The sequence below is a fragment of the Balaenoptera ricei genome, chromosome 4, assembly GCF_028023285.1.
Source record: "Balaenoptera ricei isolate mBalRic1 chromosome 4, mBalRic1.hap2, whole genome shotgun sequence".
NCBI lineage: Eukaryota > Metazoa > Chordata > Mammalia > Artiodactyla > Balaenopteridae > Balaenoptera > Balaenoptera ricei.
In genome coordinates this window covers 102,580,102-102,592,984 of record NC_082642.1, presented here as the reverse complement: position 1 = coordinate 102,592,984, position 12,883 = coordinate 102,580,102, and the positions used below count along the sequence as shown (strand labels likewise).

Here is a 12,883-nt window from a genome sequence, read left to right as displayed (position 1 = left end):
CATTTTCAGCCTCTCCAGGCTACACAACCTGGTTCAAGTAGAGTTCAAAACTCAGTGCTATAGGGAAACTAGCAATTTCCCTGGTGACTCTGGTGGTCATTCTACCAGGCCACAGGATCTATCCTGTGGTCTTAGAATGCTTTCACATGTGATTGATAGCTTGCTTGTTACACAACTTTAGTTTAATCATCCTTCTGCCCTCAGAACTTCTAGAGTATTTCTCCATTACCCTGACCATCTATTATTATTGATAAGAAGCCAAATGTCAATCAGATAATTGTAATAGAAATATTACTTCTCATTGGTAACATAGTATCTTCTCTTTATTATTAGAGTTTTGAAACTTCCTAGTGCTATTTTTAGTTGTCTTCTTTTTAATCCTTTAATGTGATGGGCATTTGGTGAGTTCATTCAATCTAGAGACTCAAATCCTTCAACTCTGACTATCTTCTCATTTCTTTGAGACTCTTCCCTTTGTTCATCTAACATTCTCTTTTGATAAACTTTGATTAAGTGGTCACTAAAATTTTAGATTGGATTTTATTTTATTTTTTCTTTAATATTCACATTTCTTTTTCTTTTTTTCAGACTGAGTTTCTAAAATTTGTCTTCAAACTCTTTCATTAAATGTTTCCTTCTTTTGATAATCAGGTTTATAATTTTGAATTGCTTTTACAATTTAAAATTAATTTTACAAATTAAAATTGCTTTAATTCATACCCTTATCTTCTTATTTTAAGGAAATAATACCTTCTCAAATCTATCTAGGAATAATAATTCAGAGGTGCTATAATTATCTTTAATTATCTTCACCAGTCCCTGCCTCACCTCCACTGCCATCATTTTAATTTTATATTTCTTTTACTCAGTATTTTTCACTTTGATTACAGGCTTCTTCAAAGTCTAGTGAGCCTTCACTTGGAGTTTAAAGAATCCTTATTTGGTTTATTGCATCTTGTGACGAGACAAACTTTTTTTTTTTTTTAAATTATAGACTATACTTCAGTTTTTTTCCCCCTTTTTTTGTTTTTATAAATTTATTTATTTATTTATTTTTGGGTGTGTTGGGTCTTCGTTTCTGTGTGAGGGCTTTCTCCAGTTCCGGCAAGCGGGGGCCACTCTTCATCGCGGTGCGCGGGCCTCTCACTATCGCTGCCTCTTCCATTGCAGAGCACAGGCTCCAGACGCACAGGCTCAGTAGTGGTGGCTCACAGGCCTAGCCGCTCTGTGGCATGTGGGATCTTCCCAGAACAGGGCTCGAACCCGTGTCCCCTGAATTGGCAGGCAGATTCTTAACCACTGCGCCACCAGGGAAGCCCCGAGACAAACTTTTTTGTAGAGAGTAGATAGCAATTAGTCAGGAGAGTCTAAAAGCTGGAATGCAGAGGCCTTTACTCTGGTGCTCTGGCCCCCTCTACCCTGGTTATTTCATATGTTTAATAAATTACTTGAACTACCACCTCATGTTTTTTGCCTGAGTGGTTGGCAAAAGCACTTGGCTGTCCAAAGTTGTGCTTTGGGTTATGGAAGTGGATGCTTATTTATTTATTTATTGAATTTTATTTTATTTATTCATTTTTTTAATACAGCAGGATCTTATTAGTTACCTATTTTATATGTATTAATGTATATATGTCAATCCCAATCTCCCAATTCATCCCACCACCACTACCTGCCCCCCTCCCTGCTTCCCACCCCCTTGGTGTCCATATGTTTGTTCTCTACATCTGTGTCTCTATTTCTGCCTTGCAAACCAGTTCATCTGTACCATTTTTCTAGATTCCACATATATATATTAATATAAGATATTTGTTTTTCTCTTTCTGACCTACTTCACTCTGTATGACAGTCTCTAGGTCCATGGAAGTGGATGCTTTTGACTCTTTTATTCTGTGATTCAGAATATTCCTTCCTTTGTTGTCTGAATCCTGAGCCTCTCCAGGTTCTGCAGGGCTCTCTCTGCAGGAATAGTCTGCTTTGTACATAAATGAACCTGCAGCTTCTTTCATCCTGCACCTTCATAGGCCATTCTTCTAACCTTTTTACGCCTTTCATAAGTTTGTTTAAACTTCTTGCTAATGAAGGTCTTTCTTCTGTCTACTTGTTATTTTTCATTTAATCATTTTATTTTTATTACTGTTACTTTAATGGAGTTTCAGGAAAGAATAGAGGTATTTCTGTTACATGTACCTCTTAAAACTGAAGTTAGGGGCTTCCCTGGTGGCGCAGTGGTTGAGAGTCTGCCTGCCAATGCAGGGGACACGGGTTCGAGCCCTGGTCTGGGAAGATCCCACATGCTGCGGAGCAGCTAGGCCCATGAGCCACACTACTGAGCTTGCACGTCTGGAGCCTGTGCTCCGCAACAAGAGAGGCCGCGATAATGAGAGGCCCGTGCACCGTGATGAAGAGTGGCCCCCACTTGCTGCAACCAGAGAAAGCCCTCTCACAGAAACGAAGACCCAACACAGCCATAAGTAAATAAATAAATAAATAAAAATACAGATTCCTAGAGTTTATTCCCTGAAGGTCCAACGTATCAGGTCTGGAGTAGGATATAGAAATTTCCTTGAAACAAAACGAAACAAACCACCTGAGAGAGGATAGGGAATTGTATACTTAAAAAAAACAAAAACAAACAAAAAAAAACTGAAGTTAATCAGCTTTTTTCCCCTGGTAAGTTTCCCCAAATCATGAGATTGAATTATGGCAATTGAATAGTATATGTGTGTCCCCCTCAATCTATTGGGTAGATTATTATGGTTAATTTCACTTATCACTGAGATACAAATGTCTGTAAAGAAGTAACATCAATTCAGAAGAGAATTCTTCCTTGCTTAGCTTCATAACAAGTATTTGGGATATAAATCCCTGATTTTGCTGAATTCTTATATAGAGCTCCCTCCTGCCTTTTCTTTGTTGCCATTGACTTCAGAGCTGTGTTCACATTTTTGTGCCAAATTCTTCCCATTCAACTTCCTCCACACATTTTGAATGAGCTATGTAGTATCTCATTGAAAAAGAACATAGTTAAAAATAGAAACTGAGGCAAAGTGATACCTGAACAGTCAAAAATAAATGGCACAAAGTTTTTCAACTAAATATGGACTTTCTAATAGTATCTCAGGGAAGAAGTCATTGCTAACAAGAATTTATCTTTTTCTTCAATGATAATGGAAAATTAAAGCAGCAAATTAGAAAGGAATGAGAGAGAACTGACCCAGATAGAAGATGGCGGAAGAGTAAGACGTGGAGATCACCTTCCTTCCCACAGATACAGTAGAAATACATCTACACGTGGAACTGCTCCTACAGAACACCCACTGAACGCTGGCAGAAAACGTCAGACCTCCCAAAAGGCAAGAAACTCCCCACGTACTTGGGTAGGGCAAAAGAAAAAAGAAATAACAGAGACAAAAGAATAGGGACGGGACCTGCACCAGTGGGAGGGAGCCGTGAAGGAGGAAACGTTTCTACGCACTAGGAAGCCCCTTCGCGGGCAGAGACTGCGGGTGGCGGAGGGGGGAAGCTTCGGAGCCATGGAGGAGAGTGCAGCCACAGGGGCGCAGAGGGAAAAACGGAGAGATTCCCGCACACAGGCTCGGTGCCGACCAGCACTCACCAGCCCGAGAGGCTTGTCTGCTCACCCGCCGGGGCGGGCGGGGCTGGGAGCTGAGGCTCGGACTTCGGTCAGATCGCAGGGAGAGGACTGGGGCTGGCGGCGTGAACACAGCCTGAAGGGGTTAGCGCACCACAGCTGGCTGGGAGGGAGACCGGGAAAAAGTCTGCAGCTGCCGAAGAGGCAAGAGACTTTTTCTTGCCTCTTTGTTTCGTGGCGCACAAGGAGAGGGGATTCAGAGCGCCACCTAAATGAACTCCAGAGACGGGCGTGAGCCGCGGCTATCAGCGCGGGCCCCAGAGACGGTGAGACGCTAAGGCTGCTGCTGCCAGCACCAAGAAGCCTGTGTGCGAGCACAGGTCACTCTCCACACCGCCCCTCCTGGGAGTCGGTGCAGCCCGCCACTGCCAAGGTCCCGTGATCCGGGAACAACTTTCCCGGGAGAACGCACGGCGCGCCTCAGGCTGCTGCAACGTCACGCCGGCCTCTGCCGCCGCAGGCTCGCCCCGCACCCGTACCCCTCCATCCCCCCGGCCTGAGTGAGACAGAGCCCCCGAAGCAGCTGCTCCTTTAACCCCTTTCTGTCTGAGTGAAGAACAGACGCCCTCAGGCGACCTACACGCAGAGGCGGGTCCAAATCCAAAGCTGAACCCCAGGAGCTGTGCGAACAAAGAAGAGAAAGGGAAATCTCTCCCAGCAGCCTCAGAAGCAGTGGATTAAAACTCCACAAACAACTTGATGTGCCTGCATCTGTTGAATACCTGAATAGACAATGAATCATCCCAAATTCAGGAGGTGGACTTTGGGAGCAGGATATATTAATTTTTCCCCTTTTCCTTTTTTTGTGAGTGTATATGTATATGCTTCTGGGTGAGATTTTGTCTGTATAGCTTTGCTTTATAATAGCTTTATTTTACATCACTATATTATATCCTCTTTCTTTCTTTCTTTCTTTCTTTCTATTTTTTCTCCCTTTTACTCTGAGCCATGTGCATGAAAGGCTCTTGGTGCTCCAGCCAGGCATCAGGGCCGTGCCTCTGAGGTGGGAGAGCCAACTTCAGGACACTGGTCCACAAGAGACCTCCCAGCTCCATGTAATACCAAATGGCAAAAATCTCTCAGAGATCTCCATCTCAACATCAAGACCCAGCTTCACTCAACGACCAGCAAGCTACAGGGCTGGACACCCTATGCCAAACAACTAGCAAGACAGGAACACAGCCCCATCCATTAGCAGAGAGGCTGCCTAAAATCATAATAAGGCCACAGACACCCCAAAATACACCACCAGATGTGGACGTGCCCACCAGAAGGACAAGATCCAGTCTCATCCACCAGAACTTAGGCACTAGTTCCCTCTACCAGGAAGCCTACACAACCCACTGAACCAACCTTAGCCACTGGGGACAGATACCAAAAACAACGGGAACTACGAACCTGCAGCCTGTGAAAAGGAGACCCCAAACACAGTAAGATAAGCAAAATGAGATGACAGAAAAACACACAGCAGATGAAGGAGCAGGGTCAAAACACACCAGACCTAACAAATGAAGAGGAAATAGGTAGTCTACCTGAAAAAGAATTCAGAATAATGATAGTAAGGATGATCCAAAATCTTGGAAATAGAATAGACAAAATGCAAGAAACATTTAACAAGGACGTAGAAGAACTAAAGAGTAACCAAGCAACGATGAAAAACACAATAAATGAAATTAAAAATACTCTAGATGGGATCAATAGCAGAATAACTGAGGCAGAAGAACGGATAAGTGACCTGGAAGATAAAATGGTGGAAATAACTACTGCAGAGCAGAATAAAGAAAAAAGAATGAAAAGAACTGAGGACAGTCTCAGAGGCCTCTGGGACAACATTAAATGCACCAACATTTGAATTATAGGGGTCCCAGAAGAAGAAGAGAAAAAGAAAGGGACTGAGAAAATATTTGAAGAGATTATAGTTGAAAACTTCCCTAATATGGGAAAGGAAATAGTTAATCAAGTCCTGGAAACACAGAGAGTCCCATACAGGATAAATCCAAGGAGAAACACGCCAAGACACATATTAATCAAACTGTCAAAAATTAAATATAAAGAAAACATATTAAAAGCAGCAAGGGAAAAACAACAAAAAACACACAAAGGAATCCCCATAAGGTTAACATCTGATCTTTCAGCAGAAACTCTGCAAGCCAGAAGGGAGTGGCAGGATATACTTAAAGTGATGAAGGAGAAAAACCTACAACCAAGATTACTCTACCCAGCAAGGATCTCATTCAGATTTGATGGAGAAATTAAAAGCTTTACAGACAAGCAAAAGCTGAGAGAGTTCAGCACCACCAAACCAGCTTTACAACAAATGCTAAAGGAACTTCTCTAGGCAAGAAACACAAGAGAAGGAAAACACCTACAATAACAAACCCAAAACATTTAAGAAAATGGGAATAGGAACATACATATCAATAATTACCTTGAATGTAAATGGATTAAATGCTCCCACCAAAAGACACAGACTGGCTGAATGGATACAAAAACAAGACCCATATATATGCTGTCTACAAGAGACCCACTTCAGACCTAGAGACACATACAGACTGAAAGTGAGGGGATGGAAAAAGATATTCCATGCAAATGGAAATCAAAAGAAAGCTGGAGTAGCAATTCTCATATCAGACAAAATAGACTTTAAAATAAAGACTATTACAAGAGACAAAGAAGGACACTATATAATGATCAAGGGCTCGATCCAAGAGGAAGGTATAACAATTGTAAATATTTATGCACCCAACATAGGAGCACCTCAATACATAAGGCAAGTACTAACAGCCATAAAAGGGGAAATCGACAGCAACACAATCATAGTAGGGGACTTTAACACCCCACTTTCACCAATGGACAGATCATCCAAAATGAAAATAAATAAGGAAACACAAGCTTTAAATGATACATTAAACAAGACGGACTTAATTGATATTTATAGGACATTCCATCCAAAAACAACAGAATACACATACTTCTCAAGTGCTCATGGAACATTCTCCAGGATAGATCATATCTTGGGTCACAAATCAAGCCTTGGTAAATTTAAGAAAATTGAAATCGTATCAAGTATCTTTTCCGACCACGATGCTATGAGACTAGATATCAATTACAGGAAAAGATCTGTAAAAAATACAAACACATGGAGGCTACACAATACACTACTTAATAACAAAGTGATCACTGAAGAAATCAAAGGGGAAATCAAAAAATACCTAGAAAAAAATGACAACGGAGACACGACGACCCAAAACCTATGGGACGCAGCAAAAGCAGTGCTAAGAGGGAAGTTTATAGCAATACAAGCCTACCTCAAGAAACAGGAAACATCTCGAATAAACAATCTAACCTTGCACCTAAAGCAATTAGAGAAAGAAGAACAAAAAATCCTCAAAGCTAGCAGAAGGAAAGAAATCATAAAGATCAGGTCAGAAATAAATGAAAAAGAAACGAAGGAAACAATAGCAAAAATTAATGAAACTAAAAGCTGGTTCTTTGAGAAGATAAACAAAATGGATAAACCATTAGCCAGACTCATCAAGAGAAAAAGGGAGAAGACTCAAATCAATAGAATTAGAAATGAAAAAGGAGAAGTAACCACTGACCACTGCAGAAATACAAATGATCATGAGAGATTACTACAAGCAACTCTATGCCAATAAAATGGACAACCTGGAAGAAATGGACAGATTCTTAGAAATGCACAACCTGCCCAGACTGAACCAGGAAGAAATAGAAAATATGAACAGACCAATCACAAGCACTGAAATTGAGACTGTGATTAAAAACCTTCCAACAAACAAAAGCCCAGGACCAGATGGCTTCACAGGTGAATTCTATCAAACATTTAGAGAAGAGCTAACACCTATCCTTCTCAAACTCTTCCAAAATATTGCAGAGGGAGGCCGCCATCACCCTGATACCAAAACCAGACAAAGATGTCACAAAGAAAGAAAACTACAGGCCAATATCACTGATGAACATAGATGCAAAAATCCTCAACAAAATACTAGCAAACAGAATCCAACAGCACATTAAAAGCATCATACACCATGATCAAGTGGGGTTTATCCCAGGAATGCAAGGATTCTTCAATATACACAAATCAATCAACGTGATACACCATATTAACAAATTGAAGGAGAAAAACCATATGATCATCTCAATAGATGCAGAAAAAGCTTTCGACAAAATTCAACACCCATTTATGATAAAAGCCCTGCAGAAAGTAGGCATAGAGGGAGCTTTCCTCAACATAATAAAGGCCATATATGACAAACCCACAGCAAACATTGTCCTCAGTGGTGAAAAACTGAAACCATTTCCACTAAGATCAGGAACAAGACAAGGTTGCCCACTCTCACCACTATTATTCAACATAGTTTTGGAAGTGTTAGCCACAGCAATCAGAGAAGAAAAAGAAATAAAAGGAATCTAAATCGGAAAAGAAGAAGTAAAGCTGTCACTGTTTGCAGATGGCATGATACTATACATAGAGAATCCTAAAGATGCTACCAGAAAACTCCTAGAGCTAATCAATGAATTTGGTAAAGTAGCAGGATACAAAATTAATGCACAGAAATCTCTTGCATTTCTATACACTAATGATGAAAAATCTGAAAGTGAAATTAAGAAAACACTCCCGTTTACCATTGTAACAAAAAGAATAAAATATCTAGGAATAAACCTACCTAAGGAGACAAAAGACCTGTATGCAGAAAATTATAAGACACTGATGAAAGAAATTAAAGATGATACAAATAGATGGAGAGATATACCATGTTCTTGGATTGGAAGAATCAACATTGTGAAAATGACTCTACTACCCAAAGCAATCTACAGATTCAATGCAATCCCTATCAAACTACCACTGGCATTTTTCACAGAACTAGAACAAAAAATTTCACAATTTGTATGGAAACACAAAAGACCCTGAATAGCCAAAGCAATCTTGAGAACGAAAAATGGAGCTGGGAGAATCAGGCTCCTTGACTTCAGACTCTATTACAAAGCTACAGTAATCAAGACAGTTTGGTACTGGCACAAAAACAGAAATATAGATCAATGGAACAGGATAGAAAGCCCAGAGATAAACCCACGCACATATGGTCACCTTATCTTTGATAAAAGAGGCAAGCATATACAGTGGAGAAAAGACAGCCTCTTCAATAAGTGGTGCTGGGAAAATTGGATAGATACATGTAAAAGTATGAAATTAGAACACTCCCTGACACCATGCACAAAAATAAACTCAAAATGGATTAAAGACCTAAGTGTAAGGCCAGACACTATCAAAGTCTTAGAGGAAAACATAGGCAGAACACTCTATGACATACATCACAGCAAGATTCTTTTTGACCCAGCTCCTAGAGAAATGGAAATAAGAACACAAATAAACAAATGGGACCTAATGAAACTTAAAAGCTTTTGCACAGCAAAGGAAACCATAAACAAGACCAAAAGACAACCCTCAGAATGGGAGAAAATATTTGCAAATGAAGCAACTGACAAAGGATTAATCTCCAAGATTTACAAGCAGCTCATGCAGCTCAATAACAAAAAAATGAACAACCCAATCCAAAAATGGGCAGAAGACCTAAATAGACATTTCTCCAAAGAAGATATACAGATGGACAACAGACACATGAAAGAATGCTCAACATCACTAATCATTAGAGAAATGCAAATCAAAACTACAATGACATATCATCTCACACTGGTCAGAATGGCCATCATCAAAAAATCTAGAAACAATAAATGCTGGAGAGGGTGTGGAGGAAAGGGAACCCTCTTGCACTGTTGGTGGGAATGTAAATTGATACAGCCACTATGGAGAACAGTATGGAGGTTTCTTAAAAACTAAAAATAGAACTACCATACGACCCAGCAATCCCACTACTGGGCATATACCCTGAGAAAACCATAGGTCAAAAAGAGTCATGTACCAAAATGTTCATTGCAGCTCTATTTAAAATAGCCAGAACATGGAAGCAACCTAAGTGTCCATCGACAGATGAATGGATAAAGAAGATGTGGCACATATATACAATGGAATATTACTCAGCCATAAAAAGAAATGAAATGGAGATATTTGTAATGAGGTGGATGGAGTTAGAGTCTGTCATACAGAGTGAAGTAAGTCAGAAAGAGAAAAACAAATACAGTATGCTAACACATATATATGGAATCTAAGGGAAAAAAAAAAAAAAGGCCATGAAGAACCTAGTGGCAAGACGGGAATAAAGACACAGACCTACTAGAGAATGGACTTGAGGATATGGGGAGGGGGAGGGGTGAGATGTGACAGGGTGAGAGAGTGTCATGGACATATATACACTACCAAATGTAAAATAGATAGCTAGTGGGAAGCAGCCGCATAGCACAGGGAGATCAGATCGGTGCTTTGTGACCACCTAGAGGGGTGGGATGGGGAGGGTGGCAGGGAGGGAGATGCAAGAGGGAAGAGATATGGGAACATATGTATATGTATAACTGATTCACTTTGTTATAAAGCAGAAACTAACACACCATTGTAAAGCAATTATACTTCAATAAAGATGTTTAAAAAAAAAAAAGGAATGAGAGGATACAATGAGCAGAGAAATGACATCAATCTGACAATCAGAAAGAGGACAAAAACAACCAATCACAAGAAGACCTAAGAATTCAAAATACACAGTAGTTCATGCCACTTAATGTAAGTGCAAATTTCCTTAAGGTCCATCCACGAGGTATAGGTTCATTTTTATGTTACACCTAAGAACTATCATTGATAATCATAATGATGGCCATTTTTTGAATTGAAGTTGCAATGTAAAATATAAATTATATTCAGAAGACTATGTAGAAAGAAGTGACATTTATAGTACAATTTAAGTACACTGTGGTCAAAATACCTGCTGTAAAAAGTGTTGATGTTAAAAAGTTTTGTTTTGAATTTTATTTTATCTATTTTTTTCTACAGCAGGTTCTTATTAGTCATCCATTTTATACACATCAGTGTATACATGTCAATCCGAATCTCCAAATTCATCACACCACCACCACCACCCCCAGCTGCTTTCCCCTCTTGGTGTCTGTATGTTTCTTCTCTACATCTGTGTCTCTATTTCTGACCGGCAAGCCAGTTCATCTGTACCATTTTTCTAGGTTCCACATATATGCTTTAATATACGATATTTGTTTTTCTCTTTCTGACTTACTTCACTCTGTATGACAGTCTCTAGATCCATCCACGTCTCAACAAGTGACCCAATTTTGTTCCTTTTTATGGCTGAGTAATATTCCATTGTATATATGTACCACATCTTTATCCATTCATCTGTCGATGGACATTCAGGTTGCTTCCATGTCCTGGCTATTGTAAATAGTGCTGCAATGACTAACTTCCAAAGAAGTTATACAGATTGCCAAGAAAGCACATGAAAAGCTGCTCAACATCACTAATTATTAGAGAAATGCAAATCAAAGCTACAATGAGGTATCACCTCACTCCTGTTAGAATGGGCATCATCAGAAAATCTACAAACAACAAATGCTGGAGAGGGTGTGGAGAAAAGGGAACCCTCTTGCATTGTTGGTGGGAATATAAATTGATACAGCCACTATGGAGAACAGTATGGAGGTTCCTTAAAAAACTAAAAATTGAATTACCATATGACCCAGCAATCCCACTACTGGGCATATACCCAGAGAAAACCATAATTCAAAAAGACACATGCACCCCAATGTTCATTGCAGCACTATTTACAATAGCCAGGTCATGGAAGCAACCTACATGCCCATCGACAGATGAATGGATAAAGAAGATGTGGTACATATATACAATGGAATATTACTCAGCTATAAAAAGGAACGAAATTGGGTCATTTGTAGAGACATGGATGGATCTAGAGACTGTCATACAGAGTGAAGTAAGTCAGAAAGAGTAAAACAAATATCGTATGTTAGCGTATATATGTGGAACCTAGAAAAATGGTACAGATGATCTGGTTTGCAGGGCAGAAATTGAGACACAGATGTAGAGAACAAACGTGTGGTCACCAAGGTGGGAAAGTGGTGGGGCGGTGGGTGTGGTGGTGTGATGATTTGGGAGATTGGGATTGACATGTATACACTGATGTGTATAAAATTGATGACTAATAAGGACCTGCTGTGTAAAAAAATAAATTAAATAAAATTCAAAAAAAAAAGAAAGAAAAACTATTTTGATCTGTCAAGAGAGTATTAATCTCCCAATTTTTTATTGATAGCATGCTCTTACAATATACCGCCATTAGGGGGAGTGTTTGGGTTGTATTCATCTTATGTATCTTATCTTATCTTATGTCTTTATATCTCTAGGTCTGAGCATGTGCTTGAAACCACACCCCAGCTGAGACAGCCTGGCATGGACACCCTAATGAACCACACACCTTAGTGAACACAGGTAATTGGCAGATGTGTGATTTTTGCTGTCATTGTGTATACTTCAAATTTAAGACTTACCTTTCCATATTAAATCATCCATTTGGTAACAGCAATTATTATTTTAAAAATAAGTGGAAAAAATTTGTTTATATATCCAACTTCATGAATTAGTAATTTCAAATGAGGTTATATTAATATTAGTGTCTTCGAATGTTTCTATTCATTCCCTGATTCACTGTCTAGTCATCCCTCCTACTGTCACCAATCGAATGGCTACTCTGATTTGGGGTGTGTTTTTTTCTGATTATTAATAATTATGAGCCTGTTTTATATATATTTGTTATGCACTCCCCTTCTGTGAAGTTCTTGTCTACATCTTCATGTGACTTCGGGTAGGTGGACTATATTTGTAGAAATTGTAGAATATCATAGATTCTGTAAATACTAGATATTGATTACTTCTCCCTATTTGGCATCACTCCATTAAATTTCTCAGTTATATCATTAAAAGAACAGAGGTCTTTAATGCTTTAATGTTGTTAAATCCATCACTTTTTTACCTACTTTTGAGTTTGGGGTCTTATTTAAGAAGTCCTCATCTACCTAAATTCACAAAAATAAAATCATATTTATTAGCTTTATATTTTTCTATTTTATATTTAGGTCTCTAAACCTTTATACATAATGTAGACTTGATAATATAGTGTTAATTTTCATCATATAATGATCCAGATTTCCTAACATCAGCTACTATACGATCTATCCTTTCCTTACTGATGAACTCTGTTTCCAGCTCTCGCAGGTGGAACTTTTGTTCCATTG

The 12,883-nt window shown here is 39.2% G+C and overlaps 1 pseudogene; it reads left to right on the top strand.

The window, feature by feature from the left end:
• LOC132365432 (OX-2 membrane glycoprotein-like) overlaps positions 1-12,883 on the top strand; it is a 44,056-nt pseudogene that overhangs the window by 18,866 nt on the left and 12,307 nt on the right.